Genomic DNA, 21594 nt, shown 5'->3' with positions numbered 1-21594 from the left:
GCCCAGCAAAATCTCGTGAAGACATTGCCGACAGTCAGAATCATAGAATAAATATCAGTAGAACAGTGGCTGGCAAGTTATGGACAGCAGATCAAATCAAGTTTCCTGCCTGAATCTGTGAATAAATGTTACTGAAACCTGGCGCATTATCTACGTCTATGGCTGTGACTGCCTGACACTCTGCCAGAGTGTTGATTAGTTGCAACAAAGACTTAATGGCCACAAAGTCTAAACTAATTACGAATAGCACTTAGCAGAAAAGTTTTCTAACACCTAAAGCATGTCATGGGCATTTTACACCACGCTGAGTTTGTATAACTAGTTTTACAGCAATAACCAACTGATAAAGGAGTAAAAATTGGAGCTCTCAGCAACCACACGTCTTGGTATATGGGGTTATCCCTACGTCCAGGTGCATTAGGCCTAGTCCAGGTATGGAGGTCCCAGCTCCCCAAGCCCTTAGAGCAGCTGAGTTGTCAGCAGGACAACAGTTGAGGAGGGGACTAGCTGGAGGCCCCCCAGGATGGAGGCCTCCCTGCCTGCGAGCCCACATCAGTGGGAAGGAAATGTTGCCCCTTGTCCCCACCCCTACATGGGCACCAGGGCGGAGCTCCTCTAATTAAAAGCAAACAAAGAGCGGCAGGGTGGGGGCGGGCTAAGGTGATAATTTGATATAAACAAATAAAAGAGAGAATCCGAGTCAACTTTCAGGCCAGGAAGGCTGTTTCTGAGGTCTCACTACACCCTCGTCACACCCATTTTCCTTCCAGATAACATGCAGCATCCCCTTCAGACGCCTCCGCTAATAATTCTGACTGCTGGGTTAATAAGGAATTCAAAGAAATGTAGAAATGCGAGCAGAACAATGAAAATAAACCCACAAACCCCCCCAACCTACCAGAAGCAACAAAAGGCACTGACAGGGAAGGATGTCAGCAAACATCAACACTGAGCGCGACGAGACTCCGGGTTTGGAGCCAACATTGCAAACAGGAGATGAGGAGATCTGGGTAAAAACTGAGTAATTTTGCATTCGGCAGGGATGTGACTCACGAGGGTCAGCGGCCAGCTTGTGCCCAGGGGCCTCTGAGAAGATCCTCAACCAGGAGGACCCTTGACCAGGAGGACCCTCGACCGGGAGGACCCTCGACCGGGAGGACCCTCGACCGGGAGGACCTCGACCGGGAGGAGGCCCCTGGAGGGGCGCCCGGAGGCCACAGCGGCCGGGCCCTACCTGGAGCGTCTGCAGGTCCAGCCGCGCCCCGGAGCCCCTGTCCGAGCAGCGCCGGCCCTGCGGGAGGGGGCGCAGCCGGGCCGGGCCGGGCCGAGGCCGCGCGGGGCCGTCGGCGTCGCCTCCTCGAGGGCCGGGCTGGCCGACCCCGGGCCGGGCGGCACCGAGGCCCAGAGCGCCGGGCGCAGCGCTGGGGAGGCCTCGCAGAGGCGCGGGAGGCCGGAGGCGCCCGGGCTGGGCCTGCGGCGGGCGGGGGCGGCTCAGGGCCCCGGGGTGCGGGGTGGGGCGCAGAGGTCGCTGAGGTCTGCGAAGGGCCCCCAAGTTCTTCCTCCGAGGTCCAGAATCGGGTTCCCGAGAGGGCCCCGCCCCACGGTCTGGACGCCGAGGCCTGAGGCATCCCGGCCCCCGGGGGCCTCCGGGGCGGTCCTGCCCGTCCACCTGGGTCCACCTGGGTCCACCTGGATCCACCTGGATCCACCTGGGTCCACCTGGTGTCCACCTGGGTCCACCTGGGGTCCACCTGGGTCCACCTGGATCCACCTGGATCCACCTGGTGTCCACCTGGGTCCACCTGGGTCCACCTGGGTCCACCTGGGGTCCACCTGGGGTCTACCTGGGTCCACCTGGGCTCCACCTGGGGACCCACCTCGGCTCCCGCCGGCTGAGTGGCCGCTGCGCACGGCCTGGAGGGGACCGCGGGGGACCACGCGAGGCTGTGCGCGCAGGACAGCGGGGCCATCGGCCTGGGTGCCCTCGCGCCGGCCTGGGTGCCCTCGCCGCCAGGGAGCCGCAGCCTCAGGCCCTGCCACCCAGATTCTCTCTTATTCTCTGACTCCATTTTTTTTTTTCAAGTTAATGGGGTCACACCTGTTGAGTGGCTAGTTGCGAGCAAGCAGAGTAGAATCCCTACTATTCAATAACACAGTCTAAAGGGGAAAAACCTATTTTATTTATATAATTTTATTTTGTTTTGGGGCTCTCTCTCCCGCTCGCAGGTCCCTCACTCTGGACATGCTTCCAGCCCTGGAAGGAGAGACGGGGATGGAGATAGAGTTGGGAGCGGAGCCCACCAGTGAAGCCTTCAGAGGCAGCTGCAGGCCCCTTGGGCAGCTCAAATGCAATTTTAGGACAGAGCTGCGCCTGCGGAACAGTGTGTCAGACTCTGAAATAATAATAATGTTTATTATTTTCAACCACTAAAGTTTGGAGTAATGTATTAGGCAAGAGCAGATCACTAATTTCATATTTTATCCCCATTGATTTAGAAAGTAAAAATCATTATTAATGAAGGGGATAAAAGACATAATAATAGTGCTCACGGCAGGCGAACAGTCATTATTAATTGCAGTGATTATTAATTTTTGTTCTGATAACACAACTCTTTTCAACATTAGTGTAAGAATAATCTTCCTTAATTTTAAGCTAAGGGTTTTGATATAAGATAAATTACATCTCTTTCTTGACATTAAATAAGCCATTTTAACAGTGTTCTCAATGTTGTTAGAAATGAATGTAATAAAATGTTTAATGCTACTTAAGCTCTGTGAATATATGTCACATAAATACCGGCTTGTACTTGTCATTATAGCTAACAATTATAGTACAAATAAGACTATCCTAATTTGAAAACTGGATTTATATAACTTTGCACATTTTTAAAATCTCTGGAATAAAGCTAACTCAATTATAACTGCTGTAGTGAACTATTTTTAAAACATCTCAAGGGAATTATTTTCTGATATCTCTTCAAGGTCAACCTGTTTCTATTTCACACAAAGCCATGACCTCATCTGCATCTTGTTTTTTAATTTAACTTAGTTTTTAAAAAAAGAATTGTGAGACTCTTCCATTAAGTTCACTGTTGCTTGCAGGCAACATGTTTCCAAATTCAGTACACAGAGAACTTCCTTTTAAGCCTATAATCAATAGTTGCCAATGATGAATAAACATCAATTATTAACTGTGGATGTGGTTTAGGCTGTTTTACTTATGTCTGCTTTTAAAGCACTTGTAATGGATTGCTGCTGTCAGATGCAGCCATTAAACAGAATTCACTCCACTGAAATCATGGAGAAGAGTCGGAATTTACCAAAGATTAATCAAACTAGCTTTTCTATAGAACATTCTCAAATAAGAATAGGGATTCTTCATTAGAATAGGAAATAAGTTACAAACTAAGTTGAGATAAAGTCGTCATAAGGCAGACAAGGAGGCATTGAAATATGGAAATAAAATACATTAACTTCTTAGACGTTATTCTCTAAAAACTCAGAGCAGATCAGTATGGAGCAAAATTTGAGACTGAAATTTATCCAATGTACCAGGAACATGTATGAAAAAGAGAACTTTGTGCACTAACCATTTCTATTTCTAAACTTTCATTCTACTTGGATTTCTAGTTTTGAAATATATCTGATAACTGGATGCTAAGTTCTTGCTACTTAACCAAAGAATAAATAGTAGCTTTAATTATTAAAACAACCTTGTAAGACAAACATTATGATACTATTTATTCCCTGTGGGAAACTGAGCTTCAAAGATGTTTAGTAGCATGCCCAAAATATCACAGCTGAAAAATGAATGAAACAGTTAATCATGTTATATTTTACCTTACCTGATTTATGGGTTAACATTTGCTGTTTGCTGCAACAGATAGCTAAGACCAAGAGTAGAATTTAAAATACAATGTCCGGGGGCCTCCCTGGCGGTGCAGGGATTAAAATAATGCTATCAATCTATCTGAAGCCACTGCAGCACGAGTTCGATCCCAGGCCAGGGAGCTGACCCCCATGGCACAGCAGACCTCTCCTGTCTCCCCGCGGCTCCCCTCAGCAGCGTGTTTCAGTAGATCCTGCTCCCCACTTGGTCTGTAGTGAATCCTCTCACCCCTCACACCTCTGGCCTACACCCCAGTTCTTGTATGCATAAATAAAAATTTAAAAAAATAATAATAAATGCAATGTCTGATATGCCTGAAATTTGCACATTTTCCATTATTCCATCTCTTACATTCACTCAGTTGCCTAGGAATATATTAATGCATTAGATTAAGCCGAGTAGCACAAATGCCATTAATTAATGGACTGGCATGTGCTATCAGAATATATTTTCTCATTATCAAGTTACAACTATTGAATTTTTTGATAATAGTAGAATTTCTACTCTTAACACAGCAACAGTTGAGGTTATAAACTGTCTACTGTGTATCTATGGAATAAAAATAAAATCTATTGTTCATATAAAAATAAGTTAATTTATATAAAAGAAGTCATTCATTCAAATGGTTTAACTATAAACTTTATTGACTTTTATATATAACATTTGTTCTCCAAATATTACAAAAAATGAAAGCTACTATCCTGATATAGTCACATAAAAGGCATATTTTCAAATGCTTTTGCTATATCAGATGTAGTTTCAAGGTTAAATCATTGCTCACTTACTCCAACATTAGCGATCTAAAATGTTTGCTTTCTGAAAATAGAGAAGAAAGTGCTTTACTATTTACCTTTGGGAATACTGAGCATTTAACAGGAGAGAACATGTATTAAAAACACTGAGAATATGTTATCTAAAACTTTTCTTTGTGGTAAATGCATTTGCCATAAACTAAAGTGGGTCTACAAGACTATTTTCCTAACTTCTAGCAGAATCAAATAAGATTAGACTTAATTAAATGAAAATGCGAATTTCCTATTTTCTTTGAATCATGTTATAAAATTGTTATATTTGAGAAACACTACTAATCACACATCTTCTACATTAATTATTTAAATACTTTAAAGAAATGATTCTACGATCTCTATAATGCGTTTCTAGTCTTATCAGTAAATGGGAACATTGTGAAAGAAGAAAAACAGGACATCAGACGTGGTGCTTGGAGCAAAAGATAGCATTTATTATGAAAACAAAGGCACTTATGTGAATTATTTTTGTAGTCTATACCTAATTAATCTTAATTCTATTTCAATTAATTAATGAACATTTATGAATTACAGAAAAAACATAATTTGTTACTTTTTCTGACAATATATTGCAGTGTTATTGTGTTTTGTCTAGAAAAACTGCAAAGTATTTGAATTGTCAAAAAATATTTTCAAATTTCCTCTCTCTCTCTCCCATCTCGTGAAGTTCAGAATATTATTCTCCATTTCAGCTATATTTTTCCTACTAGACACTGTGTTGGTATTGTGCTTAGACTTTAATTTTTACTAAATATATAAACAGGTGAATCAATACTACCTTCTTTTTCCAAGATATATGTGTCCCCACAGAGGGAAAACTAGTTAAAAGCAATATTGAATGTAGAGTCATTTCTGCCAACAATGAGGATGGCAAAGTCTACAGAAGATAGTCCTGAATTTCAGAATATATCACATTGCCAGAAGTCTTTTAGGAATGAAAAGTCTCTCTGTACTTGGTCCTCCAGAGGAGACAAATAAACAGGGGGCTTGTCTGTCAGAAATAAATACTAAAGAGAAAGATTAGGTCTGCTGGTTACCCATCCTCCTAGTTTTCCTTCTCTGACAATGTGATGATTTATTTTCCATTCCTGAATATGTTCTTGGTATAGGTTCCTAGATTGCCTTACTTTTTTTTCTTTCAGCACTTTGAAAATAGTGAGCTAGTTCCTTCCGATTGCAAGGGTTTCTTGTGAGAAATTTTGTGTCATTCAAATCATTTCTCCCCATATGGAAGATCTTGTCTCCCTCTCAACACTGTCAATGTTTCCATTCATTTCCCTCTCCTCAGATTTCAGAAGTTTGACCACGATGTATCAAATTGGAGTGTCTCCAATTTGGAATTTGTTCAGATTTTGAATATGTACGATTATGTCTGTTGGTCACCTATAAAATATTATAGGTCATTTTTTTAAAACAATTAATCCCCACTTTTTATACTGATTTTCCAGGACTCTGAGAAAAAAAAAAAAGATTATGTAATCATAATCTCCATATTCATGAGACTTCTCCCTGGCCTATTATGTGATTATTATTTAGTTTGAATAATTTCTATTCTAGTTTCCTCAAGTTCAGTGACTGTTCACTCTGTATTTTTACTCATTCTACTGATGAGTCAGTCATCTATTTCTTTGAATATTTGAGGGAAAGACCTTAAAAGATGGTTTGAGAGGAGTTTCCTTATTTCCCTGCTGTGATGAGTATTTGAAGGTAACCCAGGGAGTCACTAGGCCCCAAGGATCCTATGACTTGGGGCAATTCAAGCAGCTCTTGGACATCGGAGACCATTGCTGCCTGTGCCCAGAGAGACACAGAGGACCCTCAATGCCAGACAGCAAAAGGGTCTCCACCCCCTTTTGCTGGAGAGGGGGGACCCTAGATACTGAAGCAAGGGCAGGAGCTGCTGTGCAAAGGTAAGGGGGGTTACACCTAAGGGGACAGATGTATGGGGATGCTGTGGTGATGCAGGCAGGCTGGTCCCCAGTGAAGAGGACAGGGCTCAGAATTGTTCTCCCTCACCCGGTCTGCATCAGTCAGAAGGGATTCTAGCTGACCTGATGAAGCAGCAATGAAACCTCGGCTGTCAGACTGCACAGACTGATTTGAAAACCCAGAGCAGAGGGCCCTGAGCAGTTCCACCACCACGAGTCACTCTTACATGGGATGCTCACTAGTGTCTGGACCTGTCCCCTCTACCCTGTGACTCAGCACCCACTGATCAGTTCCACCTGACTTACAAACACATTGAAAGGCCTGATTAGGAGAAGATTTAAAAAGCAGTGCCATCTTCTGGAAAAGCAGAAGTTCCGCACCCTTAGGACACAAAAAAGAGCAAACTAGAAAGCTAAAAAATTGGACAAACTGAACGATACATCGCATGGCGCATTGAGTCCTCAAGGGCTGTTCCACCACAGAGAAAATATCTCCAGACTCCAGCTACAAACACATGGAAGATCTTTTCTTCCTGTCAGATACAGAGTTCAAAAAAGCCATGATAAAGAAATTCAAAGAAATGGAAGAAAACAGAAAAGCTGATCGAAAAGATATACAGAGAAACTCAGAAAAGTACATGTGATGAAAAATAATATTAATGAACAGAAGTTTAATGAACATTAAATAATGGAGAGACACGATGTATAAAATTAATACAGGAAATGAAAATTCTGGTTTTCAGCAGTATGACTTTATATTTCAACATCTGCATCTACTTCATTGTGATCACCATTAAAAGTGATCACCATCACATCCTCACCCTACAGCTGACCCCTGAGCCCTTTACCAGCCCCCACCCCCTCTGAGAGCCTCTGGTTACCACCATTCTCTTATGACAGTATGATAATTTGTTTTATTTTATTCTCAATTTTTTGCTTTATTTCATTAGTGTTCACATATCAGAGAGTTCATATGGTATTTGACTTTTTCTTTTTGATCTGTTTCACTTATCATGGACCCTCAAAGCCCATTAAAACAGGAGATTCTATCATTTGGGACAACATCAATGACGTTAAATGAATAAGTGAGATATATTAAAATGAAACTGCATGTTCTGATTTATAGATGGAACCTAAAAATGCTGAATACACAAAAGCATTTGAATGATGGTGATATTTTGGTCAAAGAGCACATAATTCCAGTTTTTGAGGATGAGTAAATCTAAAGCTCTAATGTATGCATGATAATTATTACATAATAATGTTTTATTGGCTACTGGAAATTGGCTAACTCTGTAGATTTTTTTCTCAAAGAAATGGAGCACATAGGTGAAAATTGAGATGCTGTCAGAGAATATTATCCAAATTTGGAAGCAAATTTCATCCAGAGAAGAAAAACTAATTAAAAATAAATAGAAACATTTGAAATTGATATAGGAAATAATTATTTTTGATTCAGAAAGAAACTATGCTAGAAACATCAAAGATAGTATAAGACACCCAAGCAAAAATATTTTACTAAAATGAGCTACTGTCACAACCTCTTTAGATATTCAGATATTAAGGCAACACTCACATATGCTTATTGCATATTTCTTAACAAAATAAGGCGTTTGCTGTTCAATTGACTCAGAAATCTGGATACAAGATTTTAATAGACATCTGGTTTTTTACAGCAATCTTTGAAGGATACCCAAAGCACAACCCTTGTAATTGCAGACACACGACTCATGACTAACCAGCATAGTAGATCCATATTTGAAGAGGCTCAGCAGTGACCCAGAGTCTACGACAGTGAAGTTCATGTAACAGGGTGTTAAGTTTCCTAAAGCTCCCTGGAAATGAAGTCTTGTCCAGTCTTCATTAATTTTCATTATTCCTGATTGAGTAGTTCTATCAGGAAGTGTGCTAAAATGATCAGTTATAATGAGACTTTGGGAATTCTGGAACATTTAGATACTCTGTCCCTGCTTTTCATCATTCTGTTATCTAGGAGCTTGGTGAGGTTTATTCTCTTTGATTCCCTTTAGAAATAAAATGATTGTGCCTGGTTCATTTTTGCTTTCTTTTCTATAATTCACGCGCAATTAATAATCAAAATGACAATTCCCTGCATTCAGTGTGAAAGAGCGTGGATGCTGTACAGCAGATTTTTGATCAATGTGAAAGGCTTTTCCAGCAACAGGAATCTGCATCGTTTTGTGGTGTGATGCTCTGTGCGGTGATTCCAGCAGGAGCAATACCATTAGACACGCCATGCCTCTCCTTTACACATTAACTTTTAAGTCTCTGTAAGATTTCCACAGAACAGCGAAGCTTCCTTACAATTCTCCACACTTCATCAGTGCATGAAAGATAGAACACATTAAGATTTATAATGCACATTTTCTGACTCCTAAATTTAGTAAACCTAGAATTTAATACCAGATGCTAAAAACAAGTAGAGAGATATTATGAAAGGGAGGCTGAATATTTGATGACGTGACAAAATTCCATTCTTATTCATTGTAAAGATTAATTAAAATCAAAAGAAATAAAAATTCTGGGAAAACATCAGCCTGCGCTGTGCACAGCTTATGTATAATCCTTTGCCTCATTAAAAAAAAAAAAAAGCCCAAAGGTTTCCAGAGAAAAAAATGAAACTATACAGTTCAATTCAATGTGTTTAATTCTTCTTGAGTCTTGTCCTCGCTTGACTATTTTCCAGGGTCTTCAAGCAAACGTTTTTTGGGGAATTTTTGTTCCTCTAATTTTTTTCTTATCTTTCTGTTAAAAATTTACCTACCAGTTATGATGTAATTAAATCTACAATTTCAAAGTTGGAAACAAAATGTTCAGTAATTTGTTTGTGGAAAGTAATTAAGTCTTTAGACCAGGAAGTTAAGTTATCCCAAACCTTACCATGGCAGGCATAGTAACAAAGTAAGATGTATTTTGTTCTTACCCGCGCCCAAATTTGAAATTTTCTTACGGGAACAGCCACGTAGAACCATGTGGCATAGAGATTTTTTACATTCAGATACTATAGAGAAAAAAGAAACTTTTTGGAATCCAGGATACCTCACATGACACTCATATTAACAATGAATGTGACAGGGGCATCATAAATATGCAAAAGACCAAACATCAGCCTAGACATCACCAGTAATTTGTAGACTTACACTCATAGAAAACCACTAATGGATTATAGTGCATTTGCCTTTCTATGAATAGTCAAACGCCATGCATTATGTAACAGGGCCACTGCTAACAGCCCACTCAGGCAAGATCATTTAAACTGGTTGTTAGAGGCAGTACAAACTGATCTTTGAAGTAATTCATAATAAAATAGTTCTCTTTACCCTGTCCTGATTTTTCAGTTATTCCTTTCTCCAAAATTTGTATTTATAGGGAGCACAACGATGATTACTTTGATATTAGGGAGGTATTTATCATATTTTATCAAATGTGGGAGGGTGGGGACTAGTGATTACCTAACAAATCAAACTTAAAAGTCCCTGAAGCATCTGTTCAACCTTATTTATATCAGAATCTCAGAACAAGTTTCAAAATAGTCATGATCACAAAATACTTTTATGTACATTTCACCCAAAAAGTCTTTATGTAGAAGATTTTACATAAATGGTAATTCTAAAGACATGACAATAATAGGAATTTAGTTTACAACTGTTCAGAAAATAGAGAAAAAAGGACAGTCTTTGAGCAGATAATTTCGAGAGCAGCACTGACATTCTCCAAAACCAAAGAATATTAAACTACAAATAGTAGCTTCAGGGACATATTCCTCAGAGTGTCAATGCAAAAAGACATAACAAATTAATGGCAGACTGAAACCAGTAACATTCACAAAGCATAATGCACAGGATGCAAATCTGATTTAGAAATCAAAGTCATTAGCAATATTCATAGAATAAAATAAAATATGTAATCATTCCAACATAGAAAATATATTTTTAAAACTAAATGCACATCCATAAGGTTTATATAGTTTTCATTGGTAGCAATATATTTTAAATGTGTGTAGATATGTAAACACTTAAATTTCAGAATTGCTTTAAATACATAATAAAATTGTAATAACATTAGAGTTCTAATAGCTCTTATACCCAGTTTGCCTTATTATTAAAACAGCTTCATTACCCTGGTACATTTATTACAATTAATGAATCAATCTTTACAAATTAATATTAAGTTCTAAATTTAATGGGAATTTTGTCATTTTCTCTGATGACATTTTTCTGTCCAGGGTCAGATCTAGGATCCTACTAAAAATATTTTAATGAGTTTATTTAATTTACTGCTTTGTACTTTGGAGAAGATAAATGATATTGGAGATGGCCAGATTATCAAGGGATTAAATGCAATTGATTTTTAAATTATGAACTCTCCTGGGAAAGCAGTACAACTTATAACATAACCCATAATAGTTAATACATAACCAAACAACTAAAATCTATTTATATCTATACCTATAGATAAACATCTATCTATCTATCATTTATCTGTCCATGTGTCTATCTTGCTATCAAACATCTGTCTATGTATGTATAACTGTACATAGTTTTCTTTTTGATCAAATGTCATGGACCTCTTACATACTCTTTGCTTTCACCAGGAAGGCTTTCTACCATATTTTCACTGTTTTAACCACAGAGCTCTAGGAAGAATTTTGCTCCTTGACAAATCAATTTACTTGTTTTCACATCTCAAAATATATGTCTTCTACATAATGAGAATGTTTACTTGACATATAAAAACAGCAAGAAGCAAATAGAAATATAAAATTTAATACATAAAACAAAAGGCCATGATTATATAAAAATATTAACAGACCTATAATAAAGAAATTAAGTCATTGACAAAAATCCTCCCATCAAAGAAAATTTCTGGATTAGAGGGCTTCACTGACAAATTCTACAAAATCTGAAGTATTACTACTGACCCTTGTAAACTCTTACAAAAAATTAAGGAGAGAATACTTCTTAACTCATATTTTGTGGCCAACATATTCTGATACCAAAGTCAGATAAAGATATGATGAAAAATGACAATTTCAGGCTAATATTCCTCATGAATATATGCAAAATTATAAACAAAATACTAGCAAACTGAATTGAAGAGTGTATTAAAAGGATCCCATTCCATGATCAAATGAGAGTTATCTGAGGAATCTCAGTGTGGTTTGACATATGTCACAGTCTGACACATGTAAAGCTAGTTAAATCAAAAAATTATGGCTAGACACTTTCTTGATAATTAAATTTTTATGTCCAGCGCTCCCAGACTCTAGGTGGGTAAAGTTTAAATTCAGATTTAATGTGTCTATTAATTAAGCTTAGTCTAGCTATGAATCTCTATATTAAATATTAGCAAATTACTTTGGCAGCAAAGTGATTTATACATGTACACACACACACACACACACACACACACGCAAATGACTCAACACCTGGAAACCATTGGTTGATAACTAGAGGCACTCAGAACAAGGAAAATTAAAAACTATTTCCTAATTCTCAGCAGAAATTTTAAACAACAGCTCAGCCTTTCTAATGTCTACAGAGGATATCAGGGAAATTACGAACTGCCCTAAGACGAGGAACTGATGGCTATGGCAGAGACATTTTAGACGTGAACAGGGAAGATAATCTTTGATACCTTCCCTTCCAAACCTGCATGTTAAGTATAATATCTAAGGTCGTTATAGGGCTTCATTCTTCTCCAAAATAGTTTAAAATTGAAATCATTACCACAGGTTTTGCCTTGTAAAGGACAACAAAAATTTATATCTAGCTTTGCATAGAGTTTAGACTCTCCCACGTAAATTTATCTGAAGCACAGTCTGTGTTCAGGTCTTTGACATTCCAAAGATATACTATTCACAGGTGAACATAAACTCACAAGTTAAAGTAACGACACACCTGAATAATATAACTACTCTTAAAAAAAAAAGTCAGCTGAGGTCTCTCCTTTGGCGCAGCGGTTGAGCGCTGGGCTGCGAGGCTGCCCGTCAGCCTCTGCAGCGCCGGTTCGATCCCCGACTGCCAGTGAGGGTCCCACAAAAAAAAGAAAAAAAAAAGTCAGCCGGCTAAAATACTTTTATCACTTAAAGAAGAGTTATTGGAAGAAATAGACTAAGTACTTAAATGATGTTCTACAAATATAGCCAAAGAGATAAAAATATTCATAAATAAAATAAAGAAAACAAAAATGGATGAATGCAGATAGCAAGTATAAAATATGACAGACGAGAATACAAAAATAATTCCACTGAGGAGAGTAAAGCAATGAATTAAAAGATCAGAATTTTAAAATAGTCTAGATTTCCCAGAAAGGACACAAAAATAGAGACTATGAAAAGAAAGCCTACAAGAAATAACAAGTAGGGGCAGAAGTCACAAAATAAGTGAAATTGAAAAATAAAAAAAAATTATGATTAAATAAGTAAAAATGGCAAAATATTTGAAAAATAAAGATAAATTACACAGGCTTAAAGAGGGAGTAGTCTAATAATGAATATGTGCACATAACTGCAAACAAAACGAAAAGCCACATCTAACACATTATACATATTGCAGAGACATTTGTTATTAAAGATTTATTTTTATTTATTTATGCATACAAGAGTTGGGGTACAGGCCAGAGGTGTGGGGGTGAGAGGATTCACCAGAGGCAGAGTGGGGAGTAGAACAGGCAGATCCACTGAGATCCACTGCTGAGGGGAGCAGCGGGGAGACAGGAGAGGTCTGCTGTGCCATGTGGGTTACTCCCTGGCTGGGGATCGAACTTAGGCCATTGCTGTGTTAGCGCTGAGACTGAACCCCTAGGCCATCAGATAGATGATTATCAAAAAGACTTAAGAATCAGCTCTGAGTATTTTTTTCCTCCAATAGAAATAGCTTGGATATTCAAAACAGGATGTCAGGAGAATACGTCCTGAGACTAAGTCAGGAAACTTGAACCAGATGAAATATAATCAATTTGACTGATCACAATGTACAAAGCGTACATATGCCATCAAATGGAACATCAGTAGGCTGCTATAGCGAAAAAATAAATTAAAAAAAAATTAATGTTTTAAGTCCATCATTTCTTTGCTCAGTTGTAAGTCTTTGTGTGGCTTAGTTGACCTCTGCTGATCTGGGTGGACTAACGTGTATTTGGACAGCTGGTGTACTGAACAGGTGCTGACTTAATATGGTCTTGGCTAAGAACAGGTATAAAGACATATAAAGTTGCCTTCAAGAACTTGTCAAAATAAGAGGGGTGCAATTGTATGGGGAATATAAAAATTAAAATTAAAAAAACCAAACTGCTAGTGCCAAAATTAAAAATAAATAAATAAATAGCTTAAACTAAAAAAAAAAAAAAAAAAAAAAAAAAAACCTTACCAAATACTAGACTATATGCTATGTTTAGAATGTGTTAAAATTCGATATATTATGTGATTTTATTTTTCAATAAGTACATATGTTGTTACTGGAGTTAGAAGAAATATTTTCATTAAAACTTTTGGAGATGATTTTATGGAAAACACATTACCACTGGACTTAACGCAAGCTAGGTTTTTGATAAATGGGTATTCTAGCAGAAGGAAGGACAACTGTAAATATACTGAAGCTACACATTTTAAAATATATTCAGCTAATGACATAATACCCAAATTGAGCAGAATGTAGACAGTTGGAAATGGTAAGTTGAGCCAATTTTATGCTGACTTATTTTAGATGCATTTCTTATCATTTTTATGTCATCTCTTTCTAAGGTATTTTATATTTAATTGTGGAGGAAAAAAATTAAAGGAAAAAACAATTACTCTTTTTCTGGAGAGTCTGTTCATTAGCAGAATCATACATAATAAATGAATAGAAGTTACATGCAAAGTTTCAAAGTAACAATAAAACCTTGCTTAACCTTTTTTTTGAAAGTGTTGGTTTCAAAATGTTTGAAACAAATAGAATTAAGACTGTTAGGCACTAAAAAAAGATATATAAGTGCTCTTACAGTTTTTCCCTATTAGAAAACATGGGTAATAATATTATGAAAATTAGATATACATTCTCCTGTTCAACTTTTCCTTAGTACTGCAAAGCAGTGAGTGTTGGGATGTCAGGGACAAAGACTTCTTTGCTGATGGAGCAATTAAATGACATGGTACCTGTCTTCACCAGCAAAGGTGATAATTGCATGGAGGAAAGTGACAAAAGCATTAATATATGTCCAAAGAATTCTCTTCAAAACTAAAACATGAGAAGCAGGATGCTATCATAGGTACTTGGCTGCTTTTCATTACTGCCCCATAAGACTTGTGAAATTTGGTCTCTTTCATGAACTATAATGAAAAATAACAGCACAAAATAAAAGTTGCTGAGAATTTTAATGTAGCCAATTCATTTCAGTCTTGCATTACCTGGGGGCATTAAATTAGCAAATTGAAGTACCGTTGAATTCAGTCAATATCCAATAGAAATATACATTTTTATTCCAGAAAGTTCCAAATGAGCTGGTAGGTTTTATATTTATATTACATTTTATTTATAGTTCATGAAGTAGATTCAATACTATTAAAGAAATGTTAAATGCTAACTACTTGGGGTAATATATTTAATATACATGTTTTTTTATGGGGGAACTATTTACAAGTTGCAATTAAATTTGGTTCTTTATGTAAGTAAACAGATGAATATTTAACTTAGTCTTAATATTTAACTTAGAAGGAAAAGGTGAGTTGTCTCCCAATACAGAAACTTGGCAAATCCACTAGCAATACCCTTTTCCTCAGACGCAACCAAAACAATAGTCAGCACTTAATGAACTGATAGCACATTTTGTCTTTCCAGTCATCACTTGACATTTCCCTGTTTGCTGGTGCTTTCAGAGATTTCCCTTGTTGATAAAGTTTATGTGTTGCCACCAAGCCTAATTTGGCTTTTAGCAGAGCCTTTGAATTTTTTTATAATAAAGTCATTTACAGATGCCAGTAGATAAATTAGCACCACAAATGCAGGCAAATTGCATAATTGCACCAATTGATTTTGTGCTCAGCTTCAAGATGTATAGATACCTGGTGGCATCTCTGTCAAAAGAAAACAGTGTTAACCACAGCTCTTCAATTTTCAGAAAACAGGGAAAGAGGTTCAAGGCACTAGACAAAAACACAGCTCTCAGACAAAATTCCTACCTGTTTATATATACTCGATAGAGTGATAGCGCTTTGCCCCAGCGTTTAAACAAAAGTGAGGGTTAACACTGCCCCAGCCCCCAACACACACACACACACACACACACACACACACACACACACACACTGATTCTTAAGGGAATACCTAACCACATTCTATTTCATCAGAGTTGCCTTAATTCACCTTGACTTTGTCTTTGAATTGTCAAGGTGAAAATTAATTTATCTTTTAGTTACTTAAACAGGTTTGGATATTTTTGCCATCTCAGTATAAATTACAACTCAGTATAAATAAAATATTAGAGAATTAATGTGATCATTGTAAAGTCTCCCCAGGTTAATCCAGAGCACACAGTGATTATTTTATATTTTGATTCCCACACTGGGCAATTCTATGGTTTATACTCAAAGATTTTAGCTGTGGAATGGTATGGCTGGCCATTGGAAATGATGACATTTGAAATCTTTTGAGAAAAAGAAAAATCAAACTTACGGTCTGTTATATAGAGAAAATCATATTATTAGTACATATCCTTCTGACTTGCCTTGGGGACTATCTGCCAATAAATTCTAAAGTGCTTTTGAATCTAGCTTTGAGAGTGCTTTTCAGTCCAAGACTCACATCCCCTCAGGCTATAATGAAACTAATTATGGAAATGAGCATCATTTGTTCAGAAAATACCACAGAAAGATGACGTAGATAGAAATAACCTAAAAGATAAGCTTTGTGCTTAATATTTAAGTATAACTCTTTTTTTTTTTATTTATTTTTGTATATTTTATTTTATTTTATTTTTTTTTTTTTTTTATAAATTTTATTGTTATATTCCCCATACAATTGCCGCCCCCCATTCTGACCCCAATCCCTCCCCTCCCGCCCCCGCCCCCCTAAAAGTGTCTCTGGTTCATAGTTTTTTGTTGATTTTGATTTTCACTTTCTTATAGTTTTTCATTTTCCTGGTCCATTATTTAAGTTTTCTAGATTCCTGCTATGAGTGAGACCATCCGGTATTTTTCTTTTTCTTTTTGGCTTATTTCGCTGAGCATGATCCCTTCCAGCGCCATCCATGTTGCAGCAAATTGCATGTGTTTATCTTTTTTGTATGCTGAGTAATATTCCATGGTATATATGTACCACATCTTCTTGATCCAGTCATCTATTTTTGGGCATTTGGGTTGTTTCCAAAGCTTAGCTATTGTAAACAGTGCTGCTATAAACATAGGGGTGCAGGTGCTCTTTGGAATTGATGTTTCTGTGTCCTTTGGGTAAATACCTAGGAGTGGAATTGCTGGGTCCTGCAAAACTGCATGGTATTGGAACAAGAACAGACATACAGACCAATGGAATCGAATAGAAAATCCAGAAATAAACCCACAGATTTATGGTCAACTAATCTTTGACAAAGGAGCAAAGACTATGCATTGGAGCAAAGAAAGTTTGTTCAATAAATGGTGCTGGGAAAACTGGGTCGCTACATGCAAAAGAATGAAGCTTGACCACCACCTCACACCATACACAAAAATCAACTCAAAATGGATTAAAGAACTAGACATAAGACCTGAAACCATAAAATATATAGAAGGAAATATAGGCGAAACACTACGTGATTTGCACATCAAAGACATCTTTACAGACACATCACCCAAAGCAGTGATAGTGAAGGCAAAGATAAACAGCTGGGACTATATCAAATTAAAGAGCTTTTGCACAGCAAAAGAGACAATAACAGAAACAAAGAGAAACCCCACCAACTGGGAGAACATTTTTGCACCCAACACTAATGATAAAGGACTGATCACAAAAATCTGCAAAGAGCTGATGAGACTCAACAACAACAAAGAAAATAATCCAGTCAAAAAATGGGCAGAAGAGCTAAAAAGAAACTTCTCTGAAGAGGAAATGCAAATGGCCAACAGGCATATGAAAAAATGTTCAACATCACTTGTCATCAGGGAAATGCAAATCAAAACTACCATGAGATACCATCTTACACCAGTGAGAATGGCACATATTAAAAAAACTAGCAACAACAAATGTTGGCGAGGGTGTGGAGAAAAAGGAACTCTTCTGCACTGTTGGTGGGAGTGCAAACTGGTCCAACCACTGTGGAAAGCTGTGTGGAGATTTCTGGACCTACTAAACATAGAGCTTCCATAAGTATAACTCTTATCATGAAATTCCCCTAAAGTTAATATAATTTCTTACTAGTCTATAAATAGCACATAGAATAGAAAAATCAAATGTTTGGGGGTCACTTCAAGTTAGATTTCATTTCTAGCTACCTTTCAGATTTTCAATTTCCTCATGCATAAGAATGTCATAAGAATACTCCCCCGATAGGACTATTGTGATAAGAAGAGTCATAAATGATTTGGCACAATTTGAGACAAATAAGTACAGGCAAGTGGTGCCATTTTCTATCATTCTTTTCCTAAACTAACAATGTTGTGCAGTTGATTCTGCTGTGGCCCTTAGCACCCCATCAGGACAGAAGGGTGTCTTTTAGCTACCATTAGTGCTTCTTAATGACAATCTTCAACTTTTCACCTTTAAAGCAAGATGCTTTGTGTAAGGTCAAGCACCATTACCAATGACAGCTGATAGTCAGTGATGGATTAAAGAAAACTATATAAAGACATGGTCACTTCACTCCAAGTCCAGTGACTTTCTCATTTTCGTTTCACATGTGGGGTATCCTGGGCCCTCATTCTAACCCAGGCTTAATAGTGTAACCCATATTGCTCTGTTCCCAGACCCATTTCTGACTTTTTCCCTACAGGTGTTGATCCTAAGAGTAGTCTCCAAAAAACTCCTGCAGCTAATTTCTATTACAGTCTGCTCTCTAAACAAGGTGAAACCTACATCTTGTTGGGAAGTCTGTATTTTGTACTTTTATTTATATATCTTCTGGTTGGCATTTTCATGGTATATTTTCTACAGTTTTACTTTTAATTTTTTTACATCATTCTAGTTAAGTTTTCCTTTATTCAGTCTGACCACCTTTGGTTTTCCAGTAATAAATTTGGATCCTTTCTATCTGAGTTTACATTTGGTTTGACAATCATTTTACTATTCAGTTCTACCAGTTTTTGATTGTTCTGTCATTTTTATTTCTTTCATTTGCGTTGTCTTATTTATTATTTATTGTTCTACTCTATATGTTCACTTGATTATAGTTTTCCTATTTTTTTTTACATTGCTGATGCTTAATTGATATAAATGAATCTTTTACCACATTCTATACAATCTGTCAACAATCTGTGTGAGGACAAATTTTCTTCATTAATATAAAATAAAATAGATGTGTAGTAGTTTCCTGTGATGACAATGACAAATTGCAATGATGTGGTAGTTTAAGATAATTTTTTTATTCTCACAGTCCTGAGTAAATATCTAGAAAATATTTGTTCACTGAGCTACACAGTACTGGAGTTCAGAAACTCTAAAAGAGTCATAAAGGAGAATCCACTCCTAGCATCTTCTCGATTCTGGTGGCTTCTGGTGGGTAACTATCCCTTGGTGGGTAACTTCCACAACAAAATGTGTGCCTGTGTGATCACATCGGCTCCTCCTGTCTATACTAAGTCTCCCTTGACCTCTTTGCTGACAAGGGTTACTGTGATTGCATTTAGAGCTCACCTGGATAATCCAGGATAATCTTTCCATGTCAGGATCCATTGACTCTCTCTATATTTTATAGTTTTCAGAGATTAGGACCTGATTTCTCTCGGGGATCCTTGCTTAGTCTACAGATGCAGACTTTGCCCAAGAGTGAACATAGCAGCATATCTGAGTACAAGACTATCTCCCATCGAACACATATATAAAAGAGATTTGGAAAAAAAAGTAAAAGAAAAGCAGTCTTTTCAATATTTATATTTGGATAATATTTTTAATAAAAGTATGGTATTGAGATTAACATGTACTACGTATTATATTGTGATTTGTTATCATATTGCTATTTTAAGTCAACTAATAAAATTTTAAATGACTTAGTATCAATTGAAATACCTGAAAAAAAGTTTGCTAGACTTCTTAAGAATTTAAACTATTTAAACTTTATGAAACTGTGGGAAGTTCTGTATTTCCAGAACTTATTTAGGACTAAACTAAGGAAAATGGAAAGAAGTGTGTTTTTTATGATGTTTTGTATGTGCCTTAAACAGTGTGCAAAATATTAAACCTAATATGGTAATAATATTGGTAATAAAATAATATGGTAATAAAAATGGTTTAATATTAAACCATTTACTCTAAGGCTTGATTTTATATATAACGCTATGAACAGGAACACTAAGTCAAGATTAAGTCAAGATATTCTTGAAACTAAATCCTTACCTAGCTTTTATAATATCTCCAAGGATATTATGGGATTTCCTTTAGTTGAAAGCTTCCCATATTATCTACCAGGCTATTATCAATCCAGAGTTGCCTAATAACATGTTTTTTAATTGCTGCCTGCTTTTTAAATCACATCTTTAATCCCCTACCAGGAAAGCAAACAATACCCTCCTGAGGTTACACAACAATATCCTTAAATATCTTCTTAAATTCAAAGGTATTTTGTGGTCTCTTTAATAACATGGTAAGAATGTGTAAATGTGAAAGAATTTTCTTTGAAACATATGTCCTCCACCTGCACAATAGTTTTATGAATTGCTGTGACATTGTGGAGATGTCCTTTGTATTATTCAGGACTTTTTGGTGAGATTATACAAGCTACTCATAGTCACTAGACTGTCATATAGGGTATGGTTTTAATTAATCTCCAAATAGCACAACTTAAGCTGAAAACTTTGTCTTCTGAGTCAAGAAGCAGGCGGCCATGAGACTCACACAGGATGGGATGGCAGAGAAAGGAGTATGGCCTGCTGCCCTCCAGAAACTGAAATACCCAACAATAGTCCACAAGAGACTGAATATTACCAACGACCACATCAACTTGGAAGCAAACTCTTCCCCAGTTAAGCCTGTAGATGGGAAGTCGGTCCTGGCCAACACCTTTATGCCAGCCTCGCTGGGGTCAAAACTAAACTGTGATTTGTTTCCCAGAGTAGTTCTGAGATACTAAGGTTTGTTGCTTTAAACCTCTAGGCTTATGGTAATTTGTGATAACTGCATGATGATATTGACCTATTTATAATTTTTAAAAACATGTATCTGTTAACAGTGAAAATGATATCCTAGTGCTTGTAAATTTGAACTCATTAGTTTACCTTTCATAGCTGGTATGTTCTTTAGCACAGATTGAAATATTCTTCAATCAATTATGCATAATTCAAATCAAATTCATCCAAACAATATTTTAACTCTTGGCCATATGACCGATGTTATCACTTGTAATTTAATGGGAAATAATATTGACAAGATAATATTCGGACTAAATGTCACTTACTTTTGTTAACTTTTTTTTTTAATTTTTTTTTTTTTAATGCATACAAGCATTGGGCTACAGGCCAAAGGTGCAGAGAGCTGAGAGGATTCACCAGAGACAGACTGGCGAGCAGGACAGGCAGATCTACTGAAATACACAGCTGAGGGGAGCAGCAGGGAGATAGGAGAGGCCTGCTGTGCCATGTGGGTAGCTCTCTGGACTGCTGGGGATCAAGCTCGTGCTGCAGTGGCTGGTGATAGCTTCATAGAGCTGAGACTTAACCCCTGAGCCACCAGGGAGGCTCCTTTATGTCACTTACTTTTGAAAACTAAATAAACTGTCCTTTAACCATCAGGCATGATATTATCATGGCCATCATGTCTGCTGTTAATGCTGCCCTTACGGGGGAATTCCT

Source organism: Talpa occidentalis, unplaced genomic scaffold, assembly GCF_014898055.3.
Source record: "Talpa occidentalis isolate TD23 unplaced genomic scaffold, MPIMG_talOcc4v2.1 talOcc4.16, whole genome shotgun sequence".
Lineage (NCBI taxonomy): Eukaryota > Metazoa > Chordata > Mammalia > Eulipotyphla > Talpidae > Talpa > Talpa occidentalis.
The sequence above is the reverse complement of the archived record's forward strand: the minus strand, read 5'-3'. Positions refer to the sequence as shown.